At 34.2% G+C, this 20,970-nt stretch overlaps 1 protein-coding gene across 5 annotated transcripts in view; it reads left to right on the forward strand.

Annotated features, from left to right (window-relative positions):
* Positions 1-20,970, forward strand: part of LOC145737195 (vasoactive intestinal polypeptide receptor 2-like) — a 108,293-nt gene that overhangs the window by 66,484 nt on the left and 20,839 nt on the right. For 4 of the 5 annotated variants that reach the window (XR_014180310.1, XR_014180311.1, XM_081991792.1 and 1 more), the window contains exon 1: positions 10,386-10,647. The exons of the other annotated variant lie outside the window; for it this stretch is intronic. The gene's annotated coding sequence lies outside the window, so the exon portion shown is untranslated. Of the gene's footprint in view, positions 1-10,385; positions 10,648-20,970 lie in introns of those variants that run through there. 5 annotated transcript variants of the gene reach the window in all.

Consider the following 20,970-nt stretch of genomic DNA (forward strand, 5'->3'; position numbering starts at 1 on the left):
CACCGAGATATATAAAAGCTGTCTCAGGACTGTCTCAATGTTCTAAACATCGAGAAATCCATAATTTGTATAGAACCTGTAAAGATTTTTACGTTTTTAACAGAAAAATACTTGAATTTTAGTCTCATATGTAGGATGGTAACTACATCTGGTCCGTTCTCTTCTTCTTTTGTCCAGATATGGACGTTGAAGGAAGCAACTATCTACAGGGTTGAGGTATTCGAGATGTGGACCCTGCGACGGATGCTGAAAGTGTCGTGGGTTGATCATGTAACGAACGAGGACTGGAAGAGCTGGTTTGGTGGACCTTAAACTTTTCGAAAATATCAAAAGAATAGAAACTGGCTACCTTGGACACTTACTAAGCTGAAAACGTTATCATTTCCAACGTCTTATTCTCCAGGGTAATGTAGAGGGGGGTTTGCTTTACATATCTAGGTGTTGAACTCAACAGGAGGAGAGGATCAGAGGAATCGGAGATACAACATCGAATAATATCGGCGAATAAAGCCTAATTCGCTCTGTCCCACATATTCCGCTCCAAAATCATACACAGAAAATGAAAAATCAGGATATACAAAGCCATCATCAGGCCGATACTATGCTATGGATGCGAGACACGGGTCATGACAAAGAACTCACAGAACAAACTGGAGGTGTTTGAAAGAAGAATACTAAGACGGATCTTTGGGTCACTAAATGAAAATGAGATATGGAGAAGAAGATATAATCGTGAAATCTACCAACTTTTCAAGGAGGCACTTATCTTAGATTTCGTCAGACTACAGAGGCTACAATGGCAGGCCACTTAGTAAGAATGCCGGATAACAAAAAGGGCCCTCAATAGTAGGATGCAGGGCAGAAGACCAAAAGGGAGACCACGGAAAAGATGGGAGGATGGAGTGATAGAACCTGGAGGAGAGCGGCGTTGGATCGACAGTGTTGGAGGCGATAGATAGAGGAGGCCAAGGCTCAATTTGGGCTGTAGCGCCATTGGAGAGAGAGAGAAAGTAGAGGGAGGAAAGAGAGGAATAGGTAGAAGGAAACTATCCTGGCTGCAAAACCTACGATAATGGAGAGGAATACGGGACATCCAGGTACAATAAAATGCTGCATTTAATAGAATTATATGAGGAGGTAAACGATGGACGCCTACAAAGGAATCTGCATGCCACTTTAAGAAGAAGAAGAAGTATATTACTGTACTTTTGAATAGTCCTATTGATTTCACATATTTTTGATGTACCTACAGCTATCTGCAACGGTTTTTGAGATATTGACGTTTGAAAAATGACTTTTTGGAGTGTCATACCTCCTAATCTGAATAAGATGGCTTGCATGATCTTATCTTAACTTTTTGAGATCTATTGCGTGGTCTAAAATTTTCAAATGATAGCAAGGATTATAAGCAAGTTGACATCAACTTCCGGTTAAAAAAATATCACAAAAGGGTAATAAAGGAAAGTTGTAGGGAATTAAATTCTCTACAAGGCAAATCAAATGAATCAAGGCACTTTTGCCCTAAAAGGTCATTTAAGGAAGATATTCCCTCAAAACGAGTGAATAACTATGTTATTTAATTTGAAATCCAAAATTTAGTATTTCATTTGATTTCCCAGTCAAATTTTGGTATTTAAATTTTTTTAAGTCTAATAGTATCTGAATTACTTGAAAATTGACTTACCAGTCAAATTTTAGAGTTTCAATGAAACTTTTAGATCCAGAAGTATCTGATTACTGGAAAATTGACTTTCCAATCAAATTTTTAAATTTCAATTCAATTTTCAAGTCCAATAGTATATGAATTACTTAAAAATTGACTTGCCTGTCAAATTTTTGAGCCTAAAATCAATTTTCGGACGCAAAAGTGTCTAAATTACTTGAAAATCGACATTCCAGTTAAATTTTGGAGCCAATTTTAAAGCCCAAAAGTGTATGAATCACTTGAAAACTAAATATGTCTGAATTACTTGAAAATTGAATTTTCAATCAAATTTTGAAGTTTTAAGCCAACTTTCAAGCCAAAAAGTATTTGAAATGTCTAAATTGACATTGCAATAAACTTTTGTAGTTTCAAGCCAATTTTTAAGTCAAAAAGTGTTTGAATTACTTGAAAATTTACTTTCTAGTCAAATTTTAGAGTTTCAATTCAATTTTCAAGTCCAATAGTATCTGAATTACTTAAAAATTGAATTTCCTGTCAAATTTTGAAGCCTAAAATCAATTTTCGGACGTAAAAGTGTCTGAATTACTTGAAAATCGACATTCCAGTTAAATTTTGGAGCCAATTTTAAAGCCCAAAAGTGTATAAATCACTTGAAAACTAAATATGTCTCAATTACTTGAAAATTGAATTTTCAATCGAATTTTGAAGTTTTAAGCCAACTTTCAAGCCAAAAAGTATTTGAAATGTCTCAATTGACTTTGCAATAAACTTTTGTAGTTTCAAGTCCAAAAGTGTCTGAATTACTTGAAAATTGACTTTCTAGTCAAATTTTAGAGTTTCAATTCAATTTTCAAGTCCAATAGTATCTGAATTACTTAAAAATTGAGTTTCCTGTCAAATTTTGGAGCCCTAAATCAATTTTCGGACGCAAAAGTGTCTAAATTACTTGAAAATCGACATTCCAGTTAAATTTTGGAGCCAATTTTAAAGCCCAAAAGTGTATAAATCACGTGAAAACTAAATATGTCTGAATTACTTGAAAATTGAATTTTCAATCGAATTTTGAAGTTTTAAGCCAACTTTCAAGCCAAAAAGTATTTGAAATGTCTAAATTGACTTTGCAATAAACTATTGTAGTTTCAAGTCAATTTTTAAGTCAAAAAGTGTCTGAATTACTTGAAAATTGACTTTCTAGTCAAATTTTAGAGTTTCAATTCAATTTTCAAGTCCAATAGTATCTGAATTACTTAAAAATTGAATTTCCTGTCAAATTTTGGAGCCTAAAATCAATTTTCGGACGCAAAAGTGTCTGAATTACTTGAAAATCGACATTCCAGTTAAATTTTGGAGCCAATTTTAAAGCCCAAAAGTGTATAAATCACTTGAAAACTAAATATGTCTGAATTACTTGAAAATTGAATTTTCAATCGAATTTTGAAGTTTTAAGCCAACTTTCAAGCCAAAAAGTATTTGAAATGTCTAAATTGACTTTGCAATAAACTTTTGTAGTTTCAAGTCAATTTTTAAGTCAAAAAGTGTCTGAATTACTTGAAAATTGACTTTCTAGTCAAATTTTAGAGTTTCAATTCAATTTTCAAGTCCAATAGTATCTGAATTACTTAAAAATTGAATTTCCTGTCAAATTTTGGAGCCTAAAATCAATTTTCGGACGCAAAAGTGTCTAAATTACTTGAAAATCGACATTCCAGTTAAATTTTGGAGCCAATTTTAAAGCCCAAAAGTGTATAAATCACGTGAAAACTAAATATGTCTGAATTACTTGAAAATTGAATTTTCAATCGAATTTTGAAGTTTTAAGCCAACTTTCAAGCCAAAAAGTATTTGAAATGTCTAAATTCACTTTGCAATAAAGTATTGTAGTTTCAAGTCAATTTTCAAGTTCAAAAGTGTCTGAATTACTTGAAAATTGATTTGTCAGTCAAATTTTAAAGTTTCAATTCAATTTTCAAGTCCAATAGTATCTGAATTACTTAAAAATTGACTTCCCTGTCAAATTTTGGAGCCTAAAATCAATTTTCGGACGCAAAAGTGTCTGAATTACTTGAAAATCAACATTCCAGTTAAATTTTGGAGCGAATTTTAAAGCCCAAAAGTGTATGAATCACTTGAACACTAAATATGTCTGAATTACTTGAAAATTGAATTTTCAATCGAATTTTGAAGTTTTAAGCCAACTTTCAAGATAAAAAGTGGTTGAAATGTCTAAATTGACTTTGCAATAAACTTTTGTAGTTTCAAGTCAATTTTTAAGTCAAAAAGTGTCTGAATTACTTGAAAATTGACTTTCTAGTCAAATTTTAGAGTTTCAATTCAATTTTCAAGTCCAATAGTATCTGAATTACTTAAAAATTGAATTTCCTGTCAAATTTTGGAGCCTAAAATCAATTTTCGGACGCAAAAGTGTCTGAATTACTTGAAAATCGACATTCCAGTTAAATTTTGGAGCCAATTTTAAATCCCAAAAGTGTATGAATCACTTGAAAACTACATATGTCTGAATTACTTGAAAATTGAATTTTCAATCGAATTTTGAAGTTTTAAGCCAACTTTCAAGCCGAAAAGTATTTGAAATGTCTAAATTGACTTTGCAATAAACTTTTGCAGTTTTAAGTCAATTTTCAAGTCCAAAAGTGTCTGAATTACTTGAAAATTGATTTGTCAGTCAAATTTTAGAGTTTCAAATTAATTTTTAAACGCAAAATTGTCTAAATTACTTTAAAATCGACATTCCAGTTAAATTTTGGTGCCAATTTTAAAGCCCAAAAATGTATGAATCACTTGAAAACTAAAAATTGACTTTGCAATAAACTTTTGTAGTTTCAAGTCAATTTTCAAGTTCAAAAGTTTCTGAATTACTTGAAAATTGATTTGTCAGTCAAATTTTAAAGTTTCAATTCAATTTTCAAGTCCAATAGTATCTGAATTACTTAAAAATTGAATTTCCTGTCAAATTTTGGAGCCTAAAATCAATTTTCGGACGCAAAAGTGTCTGAATTACTTGAAAATCGACATTCCAGTTAAATTTTGGAGTCAATTTTAAAGCCCAAAAGTGTATGATTCACTTGAAAACTAAATATGTCTGAATTGCTTGAAAATAGAATTTTCAATAGGATTTTGAAGTTTTAAGCCAACTTTCAAGCCAAAAAGTATTTGAAATGTCTAAATTGACTTTGCAATAAACTTTTGTAGTTTCAAGTCACTTTTCAAGTCCAAAAGTGTCTGAATTACTTGAAAATTGACTTTCTAGTCAAATTTTAGAGTTTCAAGGAAATTTTTAGGTCCAATAGTATCTGAATTACTTAAAAATTGAATTTCCTGTCAAATTTTGGAGCCTAAAATCAATTTTCGGACGCAAAAGTGTCTGAATTACTTGAAAATCAACATTCCAGTTAAATTTTGGAGCCAATTTTAAAGCCCAAAAGTGTATGAATCACTTGAACACTAAATATGTCTGAATTACTTGAAAATTGAATTTTCAATCGAATTTTGAAGTTTTAAGCCAACTTTCAAGATAAAAAGTGGTTGAAATGTCTAAATTGACTTTGCAATAAACTTTTGTAGTTTAAAGTCAATTTTCAAGTCCAAAAGTGTCTAAATTACTTGAAAATTGATTTGTCAGTCAAATTTTAGAGTTTCAAATTAATTTTTAAACGCAAAAGTGTCTAAATTACTTGGAAATTGACATTCCAGAGTTTCAAGTCAATTTTCAATCCAAATTTCAGTAATTTATTTAATTCCAAAATTTCAAATTTCTATTAATATTTGATCTTAATAAACTTTTAATGAACAGTTTAGGTGGATAATCCTCTGTATATGACTCTTATTAAAGGATTGTGGGCCGGATTTTGTGATTTGTTTAAACTAAAAAAAAGTATTGTTTGCAGTAATATTATATACCATAAAATCTCTTAACTGAATTCGTTATTCAGACTGATAAAATCCGCTTTTCCTGGTTGTTTGCAGCATTCAAATATGCTTCAGGTCCGTTCAAAATTTAATTTCAACTCAAATTATTCGAGTTTTGTGCACATTATAGTCGGACTGAACGTGTTTTAATTTTCCAATTAACCTGAAAACTGTTTTGTGCTGACAACCTGGCTTTTTAGCTTATTATACTGTACTGAGAAACTTTAATATATTTACTTTAAAATTCGCATTGCAGTTTGGATGGATTTTTCCAATTTTCCTTTCACGCATCATTCCAATCCCGGAAGTTTTCGTACAATTTGCTAGGCAACTCACGTTTAGCCAACATTGGAAAAACAAACTTCCGCCATCCAGTTCGAACTGGCTAATTTTTCCACAGGAAGTCAGTATTTTCGTAAATTACTGCAGTTTTAGTGGTTTGTGATTGGTCAAAAAAATCAGGAGCTGGAAGCTGCATTTTTGACCAATTAATAACATCTGGCAACACTGCCTGGTAGAAACCATTATTAAGATGTCTTAAACGAATCTATGGGGATGTGACCCACCCTTGGATAGGCTAATGAATAAATGTATGGAATGACGATCCATCATGGTGAAAGTTTGTCAAAAGTGGCTTTTATATTCCATTCCAGCATCTCAAATATACCGGACGCTTACTGGAATAAATTGAGGTTTAACCAATGTTGCCGTTTCTACCGTTATATCGGTATATCTACCGTCTTTTTCTATGATCGTCTAAACCCTGACTGTGTTAAATTTTGTTCTGTTTTTTCAAGCTTCAGAATAGGAAATTTAATGAGGATTCTGAAAATGGATATAAAACAGTAAAATTCTAAATCCAAATAGGATTTACAGGCGATTTCGTTACTGACTGTTCTTTCAAACTGTGTTTTTGGCAGTCTAACTTTTGACACTGCTTTTTTCCTTGACTGTACCAAGTTTTGTAGTGTTTTTTTAGGTTATTAGATAGGAAATTTAACGAGGATTCTAAAAATGAACTTAAAACAGTCAAATTCTAATTTCAAGAAGGTTTTACAGGGGATTTTGTCCCTGACTGTTCTTTCGAACTGTGTTTTTGGCAGTTTAACTTTTGACACTGCTTTTTCCCTTGACTGTACCAATTTTTGTACTGTTTTTTGAGGTTATTGGATAGGAAATTTAATGAGGATCTCAAGAATGTGCTTAAAACAGTCATTTTCTCACTCCAAGCTGCTTTTACCAGCGATTTTGTCCTTGACTGTTCTTTCAAACTGTGTTTTAGACCGTTTAACTTTGACACTGTTTTTCTCCCTGACTGTATCAATTTTGGTGCTGTTTTTGTCAGGTTATTGAATAGGAAATTTAACGAGGATTCCAAAAATGGATGTAAAACAGTCAAATTCTAAATCCAAGTTGGTTTTACAGGCGATTTTGTTCCTGACTGTTCTTTCAAACTGTGTTTTTGGCAGTTTAACTTTTGACACTGCTTTTTTCCTTGACTGTACCAAGTTTTGTAGTGTTTTTTTAAGTTATTAAATAGAAAATTTAACGAGGATTCTAAAAATGTACTTAAAACAGTCAAATTCCAAATCCATGTAGGTTTAACAGGCAACTTTGTCCCTGACTGTTCTTTTAAACTGTGTTTGTGGCAGTTTAATTTTGACACTGCTTTTTTCCTTGACTGTACCAAGTTTTGAAATGTTTTTTGAGGTTATTGGATAAGAAATTTAATGAGGATTCTAAAAATGGACTTAAAACAGTCAAATTTCAAATTCAAGTAGGTTTTACAGGCGATTTTGTCCCTGACTGTTCTTTCAAACTGTGTTTTTGGCAATTTAACTTTTGACACTGCTTTTCTCTCGGACTGTATCAATTTTTGTACTGTTTTTGTCAGGTTATTGAATAGGAAATTTAACGAGGATTCTAAAAATGTACTTAAAACAGTCAAATTCCAAATCCAAGTAGGTTTAACAGGCAATTTTGTCCCTGACTGTTCTTTCAAACTGTGTTTTTGGCGGTTTAACTTTTGACACTGCTTTTTTCCTTGACTGTAACAAGTTTTGAAATGTTTTTTGAGGTTATTGGATAGGAAATTTAATGAGGATTCTAAAAATGGACTTAAAACAGTCAAATTTCAAATTCAAGTAGGTTTTACAGGCGATTTTGTCCCTGACTGTTCTTTCAAACTGTGTTTTTGGCAATTTAACTTTTGACACTGCTTTTCTCTCGGACTGTATCAATTTTTGTACTGTTTTTGTCAGGTTATTGAATAGGAAATTTAACGAGGATTCTAAAAATGTACTTAAAACAGTCAAATTCCAAATCCAAGTAGGTTTAACAGGCAATTTTGTCCCTGACTGTTCTTTCAAACTGTGTTTTTGGCGGTTTAACTTTTGACACTGCTTTTTTCCTTGACTGTAACAAGTTTTGAAATGTTTTTTGAGGTTATTGGATAGGAAATTTAATGAGGATTCTAAAAATGGACTTAAAACAGTCATTTTCTAAATCGAACTAGGTTTTACAGGCGATTTTGTCCCTGACTGTTCTTTCAAACTGTGTTTTTAGTAGTTTAAGCTTTGACACTGCTTTTTTCTTTGACTTTACCAAGTTTTGTAGAGTTTTTTGAGGTTATTGAATAGGAAATTTAACGAGGATTCTAAAAATGGATATAAAACAGTCAAATTCTAAATCCAAGTAGGTTTTACAGGCGATTTTGTTCCTGACTGTTCTATCAAACTGTGTTTTTGGCAGTTTAACTTTTGACACTGCTTTTCTCCCTGACTGTATCAATTTTGGTACTGTTTTTGTCAGGTTATTGAATAGGAAATTTAATGAGGATTCTAAAAATGGACTTAAAACAGTCATTTTCTCACTCCAAGCTGCTTTTACCAGCGATTTTGTCCTTGACTGTTCTTTCAAACTGTGTTTTATACCGTTTAACTTTGACACTGTTTTTCTCCCTGACTGTATCAATTTTGGTGCTGTTTTTGTCAGGTTATTGAATAGGAAATTTAACGAGGATTCCAAAAATGGATGTAAAACAGTCAAATTCTAAATCCAAGTTGGTTTTACAGGCGATTTTGTTCCTGACTGTTCTTTCAATTTTTTTTTTTGGCAGTTTAACTTTTGACACTGCTTTTTTCCTTGAGTGTACCAAGTTTTGAAGAGTTTTTTGAGGTTATTGGATAAGAAATTTAATGAGGATTCTAAAAATAAATATAAAACAGTCAAATTCTAAATCCAAGTAGGTTTTACAGGCGATTTTGTCCCTGACTGTTCTTTCAAACTGTGTTTTTGGCAGTTTAACTTTTGACACTGCTTTTCTCCCTGACTGTATCAATTTTGGTACTGTTTTTTTAAGTTATTGAATAGAAAATTTAACGAGGATTCTAAAAATGTACTTAAAACAGTCAAATTCCAAATCCAAGTAGGTTTAACAGGCAACTTTGTCCCTGACTGTTCTTTCAAACTGTGTTTGTGGCAGTTTAATTTTGACACTGCTTTTTTCCTTGACTGTACCAAGTTTTGAAATGTTTTTTTGAGGTTATTGGATAGGAAATTTAATGAGGATTCTAAAAATGGACTTAAAACAGTCAAATTTCAAATTCAAGTAGGTTTTACAGGCGATTTTGTCCCTGACTGTTCTTTCAAACTGTGTTTTTGGCAATTTAACTTTTGACACTGCATTTTTCCTTGACTGTACCAAGTTTTGTAGTGTTTTTTTTACGTTATTGGATAGGAAATTTAATGAGGATTCTAAAAATAGATATAAAACAGTCAAATTCTAAATCCAAGTGGGTTTTACAGGGGATTTTGTCCTTGACTGTTCTTTCAAACTGTGTTTTTGGCACTGCTTTTTTCCTTGACTGTACCAAATTTGTAGTGTTTTTTGAGGTTGTAGGATATGAAACTTAATGAGGATTTCAAGAATGTGCTTAAAACAGTCATTTTTTCACTCTAAGCTGCTTTTACCAGCGATTTTGTCTCTGACTGTTCTTTCAAACTGTGTTTCTAGCAGTTCAAACGTTGACACCGCTTTTCTCCCTGACTGTACCAAATTTTGTACTGTTTTTGTCAGATTATTGATTAGGAAATTTTATGAGGATTCTAGAAATGTGTATAAAACATTTTCTTGATCCCAGTGGGTCACGTGACTGCCTAGCTCAATTACCCTCTAAAACCACGTGATATCTTTCACTAATGTAATAACGGTCAAAATTGGCCTGGAATATGCAAGAATTACAGTTTCACACATTTTTCTTACAGTTTTTTAAACAAAACGTGTTTGAAAGTGCTTAAAAAAATGAAAATCTGCATTTATATAGCAAACTAGCATTATTTTTTGATCTACTGTTATCTACCGTTTTTTGACCGATGATTCTACCGCCATTAAATATTTTGACTTGGCAACACTGGTATTAACACAGAAAATGTGGACTGATTAACACTTATCCAGTAGTCCTGATGGTAACTGGGAGTTTATTTTCCTGGAAGTTTACTGAAATGCAAATTTCTGTTCGAATGCGGACAGCAAGAGTTGGAAATAAACTTTTTTGACTTGGAAAATGTTCAGGACTTTTATGACGGTTTATGGTTGGTAAAAACAAAAAAAGAACTAGTTTCTGTCCAATTTTGTTAATGCAGACAAAAATGGAAAATTCCATTTTTTAGGCTTGAAACAGGTTCGTTATGGAAAAAAAAAAACCGAAAAGTGACAGTGAATGAAATTACACATTTTCATTCTCTGCAAAAGCAAAAATCAAGTGAAAGTTTATCTACCACCGTAAATACTTAGCCAGTCAATCAATCTTATCGCTAACAGCACAGTGGCGTTACCACACATACAAGTCAAACGGAAATCAATTCATTCTGGGATTAATTAAACCAGCCAGGTACGCCACTGTCCTGTTTAGCTAAATTAAGAAGCACTCCACTATTTTGTGTATTACAAGTGCAAAGATAAATACAAAATATCGAAACAATTTTTCGTTTACAAACCGGACTGAACCGAGTCAAAACATACTTGTCGAGAGTGTCAATTTTACTTAATTAAGGTAAGTCGCCCCCCTAAAAATTTGGTACTTTTTCCAGTTCGGTCCTGTATGGTTGTAAATTTAGGCAAAAAGATAATTGGGACAAAATAGTTTGCATGGATAAATTCAATTTTAAACATCGCCTTAATACATTTTCCAAAGACAATAAAAGTATAACAGGAATTAGCTTGAAATGTTTATTTTACAATCCGATGGATTAATTAAATTTATTTAGTTCTGCAAATCCGGACTCTCCCCGTTTCAACTTATTAATTTTAGCGGATTTCAAGTAAACTTTCTCAGTTTTATCTCTCCTTTTATGGAACTTTTAAAAAATTTAAGAGGAACTATAAAATGTTGGTATTAAACTTTTAATGAAATCCAGTGATACACTTTTATACCTCTATACTTTTGGCTAGTGATGGAACCGGTCATTATCGGTCAGTACACTTCAGGGTGACAGGAGATTTTACCAATTTTACCAGTAAATTATAATTTGACCAGAATATTCTTGAAAAATATCATTTTACTTCCATGACTGTCATTTCCGTAATTTACTTATAATTGTCAAAATAGTGTCCTAGATCTCAGAAACACGTCTTGTTTCGAAACTGTCGTAAACTGTAATTCTTGCAAATTCTTGGCAAATTTTGACAGTTTTGATATTAATTACAGTTATCACGTGGTTTTTGGACGATATTTAGCTAGGCAGTCAGGTGACTACTGTCAAAATTACGATAATACATTTCAGAAACACGTTTAGTATTGAATGCCACAAGAAAACTTTTCTAAACCCTGATTTTTGCAACTTTTGAACACAGTTTGACAGTCAGGGAAGAAACTGCTTGTCAAAGCCACTTGTAGTGAGAAAATGACTGTTTTAAGCACATTTTTGGAATCCTAACTAAATTTCCTACCCAATAATATGAAAAAACCCTACAAAATTTGGTACGGTCAGTGAAAAAATCGGTGTCAGAAACACAGTTTGAAAAGTCAGTCAGATGGTCAAAATTTCCTGTAAACCCCACTTGTAGTGAGAAAATGTGTGTTTTAAGCACATTTTTGGAATCCTCAACAAATTTTCTATCCAACAACATGAAAAAGCACTTCAAAATTTGGTACAGTCAGGGAAAAAAGCAGTGTCAAAATTTGAACTGTCAGAAACACAGTTTGAAAAGTCAGGGACAAAATTGCTTGTAAAACCCACTTGTAGTAAGAAAATATCTGTTTTAAGCACATTTTCGGAATCTTTATCAAATTTCCTATCCAATAATTTGAAAAAACCCTACAAAATTTGGTTCAGTCAGGGAGAAAAGCAGTGTCAAAATGTCAAAATTTAAACTGCCAGAAACACAGTTTGAAATGTCAGGGACAAAATTGCCAGTAAAACCCACTTGAAGTGGAAAAATGTCTGTTTTAAGCACATTTTTGAAATCCTCATCAAATTTCCTATCCAAAAACATGAAAAAGCACTACAAAATTTGGTAGAGTCAGGGAGAAAAACAGTGTCAAAATTTGAACTGGCAGAAACACAGTTTGAAATGTCAGGGACAAAATTGCCGGTAAAACTCACTTGGAGTGAGAAAATGTCTATTTTAAGCACATTTTTAAAATCCTCATGAAATTTCCTATCCAACAACATGAAAAATCCCTACAAAATTTGGTACAGTCAGGGAGAAAAGCAGTGCCAAAATTTTAACTGGCAGAAACACACTTTGAAATGTCAGCGACAAAATTGCCTGTAAAACCCACTTGAAGTGGAAAAATGTCTGTTTTAAGCACATTTTTGAAATCCTCATCAAATTTCCTATCCAAAAACATGAAAAAGCACTACAAAATTTGGTACAGTCAGGGAGAAAAGCGGTGTCAAACTTTGAACTGCCAGAAACACAGTTTGAAAGAACAGTCAGCGACAAAATCGCCTGTAAAACCCACTTGGAGTGAGAAAATGTCTGTTTTAAGCACATTTTTGGAATCCTCATCAAATTTTCTATACAACAACATGAAAAAACACTACAACATTTGATACAGTCAGGAAGAAAAGCAGTGTCAAAGTTTAAACTGCCAGAATCACAGTTTGAAAAGTCAGTCAGAGGGTAAAAATTTCTTGTAAACCCCACTTGTAGTGAGAAAATGTCTGTTTTAAGCAAATTTTTCGAATCTTTATCAAGTTTCCTATCCAGTAATCTGAAAAAACCCTACAAAATTTGGTACAGTCAGTCAGAAAAACGGTGTCAAAGTTAAAACTGCCAAAAATACAGTTTGGACGGACAGTCCAGGAGAAAATCGCCTATAACCCACTTGCAGTAAGAAAATGTCTGTCTTAAGCACATTTTTGAAATCCTCATCAAATTTCCTATACAATAATCTGCAAAAACTACAGATTTTGGTAATCAGGCAGCAAATTGTTGTCAAAATTTGAACTGTCAGAAACACAGTTTGAAATGTCAGGAACAAAATTTGTCTTTAAAACTCACTTGCAGTGAGAAAATGTCTGTTTTAAGCACATTTTTAGAATCCTCGTCAAATTTCCTATGCAACAACATAAAAAAACACTACAAAATTTGGTACAGTCAGGGAGAAAAGCAGTGTCAAAATATAAATTGTCAGAAACACAGTTTGAAAAGTCAGGGACAAAATTGCCTGTAAAACCCACTTGTAGTGAGAAAATGTCTGTTTAAGCACATTTTTGGAATCCTCATCAAATTTCCTATCCAATGACATGAAAAACACTACAAAATTTGGTACAGTCAGTGAGAAAAGCTGTGTCAAAGTTTAAACTGCCAAAAACAGTTTGAAAAGTCAGAGGGTCAAAATTGCCTGTAAAACCCACTTAGAGTAAGAAAATGTCTGTTTTAAGCACATTTTTTGAATCCTCATCAAATTTCCTATCCAATGACATGAAAAACACTACAAAATTTGGTACAGTCAGTGAGAAAAGCTGTGTCAAAGTTTAAACTGCCAAAAACACAGTTTGAAAATTCAGAGGGTCAAAATTGCCTGTAAAACCCACTTAGAGTGAGAAAATTTCTGTTTTAAGTACAGTTTTGGAATCCTCATCAAATTTTCTATCCAACAACATGAAAAAACACTACAAAATTTGGTACAGTCCGGGAGAAAAGCAGTGCCAAAGTTTAAACTGCCAGAAACACAGTTTGAAACGTCAGCCAGGGTCAAAATTGCCTGTAAACTCCACTTGTAGAGAGAAAGTGACTGTTTTAATCACATTTTTGGGATTCTCATCAAATTTCCTATCCACCAACATGAAAAAACACTACAAAATTTGGTACAGTCAGGGAGAAAAGCAGTGTCAAAATATAAATTGTCAGAAACACAGTTTGAAAAGTCAGGGACAAAATTGCCTGTAAAACCCACTTGTAGTGAGAAAATGTCTGTTTAAGCACATTTTTGGAATCCTCATCAAATTTCCTATCCAATGACATGAAAAACACTACAAAATTTGGTACAGTCAGTGAGAAAAGCTGTGTCAAAGTTTAAACTGCCAAAAACAGTTTGAAAAGTCAGAGGGTCAAAATTGCCTGTAAAACCCACTTAGAGTAAGAAAATGTCTGTTTTAAGCACATTTTTTGAATCCTCATCAAATTTCCTATCCAATGACATGAAAAACACTACAAAATTTGGTACAGTCAGTGAGAAAAGCTGTGTCAAAGTTTAAACTGCCAAAAACACAGTTTGAAAATTCAGAGGGTCAAAATTGCCTGTAAAACCCACTTAGAGTGAGAAAATGTCTGTTTTAAGCACATTTTTGGAATCCTCATCAAATTTTCTATCCAACAACATGAAAAAACACTACAAAATTTGGTACAGTCCGGGAGAAAAGCAGTGCCAAAGTTTAAACTGCCAGAAACACAGTTTGAAAGGTCAGCCAGGGCCAAAATTGCCTGTAAACTCCACTTGTAGAGAGAAAGTGACTGTTTTAATCACATTTTTGGAATTCTCATCAAATTTCCTATCCACCAACATGAAAAAACACTACAAAATTTTGTAGTCAGGGAGAAGAGCTGCGTCAAAGTTTAAACTGCCAGAAACACAGTTTGAAAGAACAGTCAGATACATAATCGACTGCAAACCCAACTTGTAGTGCAAAAATTACTGTTTCAAGCACATTTCTGGAATCCTCGTTAAATTTCCTATCCAATAACCTGAAAAAACACTACAAAAATTGGGTACAGACAGGAAGAAATACGTGTGTCAAAATTTGAAGAAACAATGTTTTTTATTTACCAGTTACTGGTCCATTTTACCATCTCCTGGTCAAATTTTCCTGGTAAAGTAAAATATTTACTTCACCGGCATTTAACCCATTACAACTTTTGGCATCAGTCTGCTGGTCGCGTGACCAACTGTCACAAAGTTGTTTCCATCTGTCCTATAATTTAGAAATTTCCATACCTGATGTATAAGTAATCTCATCAAGCCACGTAAATTATTCAAATTCAGACTAAAAATAAGGATTTGTTTCGACAGTTTCTTGGGAGTTTTCCCATGAAAAGTGGAAACTCGGAGACTAATTAAAAGTTTCCAATTAGCGGAAATCGAAACTTGAGGTTTACGACATTCCTTTGTCGCCTGAGGGATTGGTTTACACCTTTGTAGAAGTTTATAGTTTCCATTTCCCCGGAGATTTTCTTTAGTTTTATTCCAAACTATACGACTCAAGAGTTTCCATTTTCTTTTAAAGCTGGAAAGGCTCGCCATAGGTTTGACGTGACATTTATGGGATAAAACTAGGTTCGTGAAAGTGTGTAATTTCCATATTATTTAAGTAGGGAAAATGTATGAAAATTTTACACAAAATTCTAGGCACTTTGGGCTATATTGCGTAAAAAAATTGAACTTTCTAACATAAAAACTCCATTTGTGGTGAATTTTCAAACTTTGTTTTGATGCAGTCACTTGGTTAACGCTCTATAACTACTAAGATTAGCGAGGGAGAGCAAGTTTTAGGAAACCTCCTGCGGGAACTGTGTTAGTGCGTGGCAGGGTTAGTTGACGTAAATCTTTTGCATTTCAGTGCACTAAAATATGTGTAAAAAGAGGGAACTATTGCAAATCAAAATGCTTTAGACAAAGATGGAATTAAACTGTGTAAGTGTGCCTAAAACCAACAGTTGGGATATTAATTAGGAAGTCTGTTAAAAGCCACCAAACTTAACTTTAAGTTTAAGTCCATCTTTGTTTAGAGGATTGTTTTGCCCTTTAGAGGATCTTTCCCAAAAAATAAGACAATTTTTTCTTTTGGGTATTTTTTAGGGATGTTTTTTCTTGAGAATTTCTTCCTGGGGGAAAAATATTTACCAGAGGACTATCTAGGCAAACCACCCCTTTTGGGATAGTTTGAGTTTATAAGCCATATAAGCCAAACCGTAACACTACCCCCCTCTTAAAGCTGATCGTCCCGATCCGCTTCATCTAGTCCCTGGTACTTCTTGAGTCTGTCCAGATGGACAATTTTCATCTTGCCTTTGGGGCTGCGTTGGACTCAATACACGACGTTGTTTAACCTTTTTACTACATTGTAAGGTCCCTCCCAAACCGGTGTTAATTTCGGTGATTTGCCTTTCTTCCTCTGAGGGTTAAACAACCAAACTTTATCGTCCTTCTGGAACCATCCCGAATTGGCCCTAAGATCGTAACGAGCTTTCATCTTGTCGCTAGCTAGATTCAAACTTTCCCTGACAAGACCATGGATGTTCAGTAATCTTTCTTGCAACTCGTCAACGTAGTCCTCAATGTTTGGCCTGTTGGAGATCCCAACACAACATCACATGGAAGTCGAAGTTCTCGACCAAACAGAACTTTGGATGGTTACTGTCCCGTTGAGTTGTGGACTACTACTCTATACGCCATCAAGAAGAGCGGAATATGCTGGTCCCAATCTATCTGATGCTGATCAACAACCTTTGAGAGATGTTGCTCTATGGTCTCATTAAATCTCTCGACCATTCCATCCGAGTGAGGTTGAAGCGGGGTTGTTCGGGTCTTCCTAACGCCTAGCAGGTCACAGAGCCTCTGAAGGAGCTTGGACTCAAAGTGTCGTCTCTGGTCACAGTGTAACTCCAACGGCACACCAAATCTACTGAAGACATTTTCGACGAGAATATCAGCGACTGTGCTGGCTTCTTGGTTTGGAATCGCAAACACTTCAGGCCATTTGCTAAAGTAGTCCATAGCAACAAGAATGTACTTGTTGGTCTCAGGAAAAGACCCAGCCACGGTTATGGCAGTCCTGCGTTTTACTGCTTCATAGGTCCTCGGGATCTTGTCTGTAGTCTAGTTCACCCAGTAAAAGCGTTGCCGGATTTTGTCCAAAGCCTTATTTCCTGCCAAATGAGCACCAGTCTTTCCATTGTGCATTTCCTCCAGTACGTTGTCGACCCTTCCTCTGGGAACTACCAGCTGCTTCCTTATCTCTTTTTCATCGGCACTCTCCCAAGCTCTTTTTAGCAAGCCGCCTTCAACAACAAGCGAGTCCCACTGAGCCCAAAGTGCTTTGAACGTCAGGCCTTTGCTAGAGATTTCTTGCCATGTTGGTCTTGGCTCGCTTTGTTTCTTTCTCTACAACAATGGGCCTATATCGCTGTCTTCTAATTGATCCTCCCTAATTTCATCCATTCATCATCGGTCTTCAGCTGAACCATTCTGACGGACACAACTCCTTCACGTTGTTCCGCTTTCTGGCAATTGTTTGCATTATTCGGCGCAAGGTCTTCTTGATAGAGCATCTGCGTTATTATGCAGCTTTCCGGGTAGATGCTTGATGTTGAAATTACACTGCTGGAGTTTTTCCTGGTCCCTTCTGGATGGTTGTACGTTCCTCGTTGGAGAGCGTACGTCCGTATCGATAACACTCTAGTGAACGGGCGTGATCGTTCCAACTGTGTGGACTGAACATTTCCTGATGCTGCCATTTGTTGCACTAATTGGCCGATTGTTGATTTAATTTCATTTATTGATGTAGCAACATGATCGGCTGGCGGTACTTCCTCCTCTTGAATAGTCACGGCTCTGATCTTTGGCTTTAAGTCATTCGCTGCTGTTGCTTCCTTTGAACATCTTCAGCATTTTCTTTACCTCCGGATCTCAAATCCCTTCTACAAAATACTGTGCCACAAATTCTTCTTGGATTTCCTCCGGGACGGTTGGGTAAGCCAGATGCACAAGGCGACGAATTTCGGCTTCAAACTCTTGTAAATTTTCACCAGTTTTCTGCTGTCTTCCCTTTAATTGTGTTCGATACACTCCTTTCCTATGCTGATCCCCATAACGTCGTTCTAATGCAGCTACTAATGCTTCATAGTTGCTTCGTTGGGCGATAGGTAGAGTCTGTAACAGCTCCAATGCAGGTCCTCGTAGTGCTACAGCCATTTCCTCGTTACTCCATCCATTTGCATTTGCAGCGTCCTCAAATTGGAGTTGGTACGTTGCCCATGAAGTTTGACCGTTTCAATTATTGGTGTTATTCAATAAAAACTCTGACTTGACAATAGAAAGTTTGAACAAACCTTCTAGCTGTCATAGGAATCCAGTTAACACGTGTCAAATAAGGACACCTGTCATCTTAAAAAAAATAGAAGAAACATTACAGTTTGGAGATTTCAATTGGGGGATCGAGTTGAAAGATGTGGCAACCCTGTATTTCGCTAAAGTTTTCTCTTTGCATTATTCATGTACACTCTCGTGTTATTTAATAAATATTAATTAGAAATTAGTTATTAAAAAAACTGAGTCAGCATAGCAAAGCACTATTTTTGCATTCAAACTAGCTGAACAATGAAAAGCGTGTTTAACCCTCCATTTTATGATGATAAACTCGTCAATCACCCCAAATTCAAAGCGTCGAAAGCACAAAAGAGAACCGGAAGCAGGAAACAGAGGAAAAACACAAAATTAGCCCCCATTCACGTAATTTAATAACCAATAACCTGTTGAAGGGTTTTACAGGACTTGTAGGGACAATATTTTGTTTTTGGTGGCACACACCTCGAGGGACTGAGTAAAATATTGTGCACTAATTCCTATTATGCCAATAATGTCCATTAATTCCTTGTAATGCCCGGTAATTCCTAATAATTTCCAATAACTAAGAAAGAAGTAGATAACAACTCTGCTTAGTTTAATTGGGACACTGTGTATAATGTAGCATTTTTGGATTCTACGTCAAATTCAAGACGTATTAATGTCATACACTTATCTATATCCGTTTCTGAGATATTTACCGTGTTTTTTCAATTTTTAGGGTCTAACCTAACCAGTCAAAAGTGTGTCTGAGTCAACTTGTCTGTAAAACGTAAATAATACTCGTATTTGTAACATTTTGTATGATGAAGTGAGCTTTCCTATGACGTAGAAAAATGGGTTGGTTAGTAGTACCGTTTGGCCACTAGAGGGCGTCAACTTTGATACATTTTTTTGGTGTATCCTTTTGTTTAATATTTAAAAACCCGCTTAATTGCACTATTTTTGGTAGAGTTTTATACGTTAATGGATAGCCAATAGAATGAGCTTTCTAACGGTCTCCTAATTTGAATTAATAGGTTAGACGGTTTGTCCGCTAGAGGGCATCAAAATTGACTAATCTTTTTATAACTTTTTTCGTGCATTCTTTTGTTCAATCTTCAACAACTCGTTTATTTGCATCATTTTTAGTAGAGCTTTATACGTCAATGGATAGCCAATAAAATGATATTTCTAACAATCTCCTAATTTGAATTGATAGGTTAGACGGTTTGTCCGCTAGAGGGCATCAAAATTGACTAATCTTTTTATGACTTTTTTCGTGCATTCTTTTGTTCAATCTTCAACAACTCATTTATTTACACCATTTTTAGTAGAGTTTTATACGTCAACGGATAGCCAATAAAATGAGCTTTCTAACAATCTCTTAATTTGAATTGATAGGTTAGACGGTTTGTCCGCTAGAGGGAATCAAAATTGAGTTATCTTTTGGTGACTTTTTTCGTGCATTCTTTTGTTCAATCTTCCACAACTCATTTATTTGCACCATTTTTAGCAGAGTTTTATACGTCAATGGATAGCCAATAAAATGAGCTTTCTAACAGTCTCGCAATTTGTATTGATAGGTTAGACGGTTTGTCCGCTAGAGGGCATCAAAATTGACTAATCTTTTTATGACTTTTTTCGTGCATTCTTTTGTTCAATCTTCAACAACTCATTTATTTACACCATTTTTAGTAGAGTTTTATACGTCAACGGATAGCCAATAAAATGAGCTTTCTAACAATCTCTTAATTTGAATTGATAGGTTAGACGGTTTGTCCGCTAGAGGGAATCAAAATTGAGTTATCTTTTGGTGACTTTTTTCGTGCATTCTTTTGTTCAATCTTCCACAACTCATTTATTTGCACCATTTTTAGCAGAGTTTTATACGTCAATGGATAGCCAATAAAATGAGCTTTCTAACAGTCTCGCAATTTGTATTGATAGGTTAGACGGTTTGTCCTCTAAAGGGCATCAAAATTGAATAATCTTTTTATGACTTTTTTTGTGCATTCTTTTGTTCAATCTTCAACAACTCGTTTATTTGCATCATTTTTAGTAGAGTTTTATATGTCAATGGATAGCCAATGAATTGAGCTTTCTAACAGTCTCCAAATTTGAATTGATAGGTTAGACGGTTTGTCCGCTAGAGGGAATCAAAATTGAGTTATCTTTTGGTGACTTTTTTCGTGCATTCTTTTGTTCAATCTTCAACAACTCGTTTATTTGCACCATTTTTAGTAGAGTTTTATAGGTCAATGGATAGCCAATGAATTGAGCTTTCTAACAGTCTCTCAATTTGAATTGATAGAGGACATCAAAATTTACTAATCTTTTTATGACTGTTTTCGTGCATTCTTTTGTTCAATCTTCAACAACTCATTTATTTGCACCACTTTTAGTACAGTTTTATATGTCAATGGATAGCCAATGAAATGAGCTTTCTAACAGTCTCCAAATTTGAATTGATAGGTTACACGGTTTGTCCGCTAGAGGGCATCAAAATTGACTAATCTTTTTATGACTTTTTTCGTGCATTCTTTTGTTCAATCTTCAACAACTCGTTTATTTGTACCATTTTTAGTAGAGTTTTATACGTCAATGGATAGCCAATGAAATGAGCTTTCTAACAATCTCCTAATTTGAATTGATATGTTAGACGATTTGTCCGCTAGAGGGCATCAAAATTGAATAATCTTTTTATGACTTTTTTTGTGCATTCTTTTGTTCAATCTTCCACAACTCATTTATTTGCACCATTTTTAGCAGAGTTTTATACGTCAATGGATAGCCAATGAAATGAGCTTTCTAGTAATCTCCTAA

Source organism: Ips typographus, linkage group LG13, assembly GCF_016097725.1.
Source record: "Ips typographus isolate SLU linkage group LG13, UJ_Ityp_2.0, whole genome shotgun sequence".
NCBI lineage: Eukaryota > Metazoa > Arthropoda > Insecta > Coleoptera > Curculionidae > Ips > Ips typographus.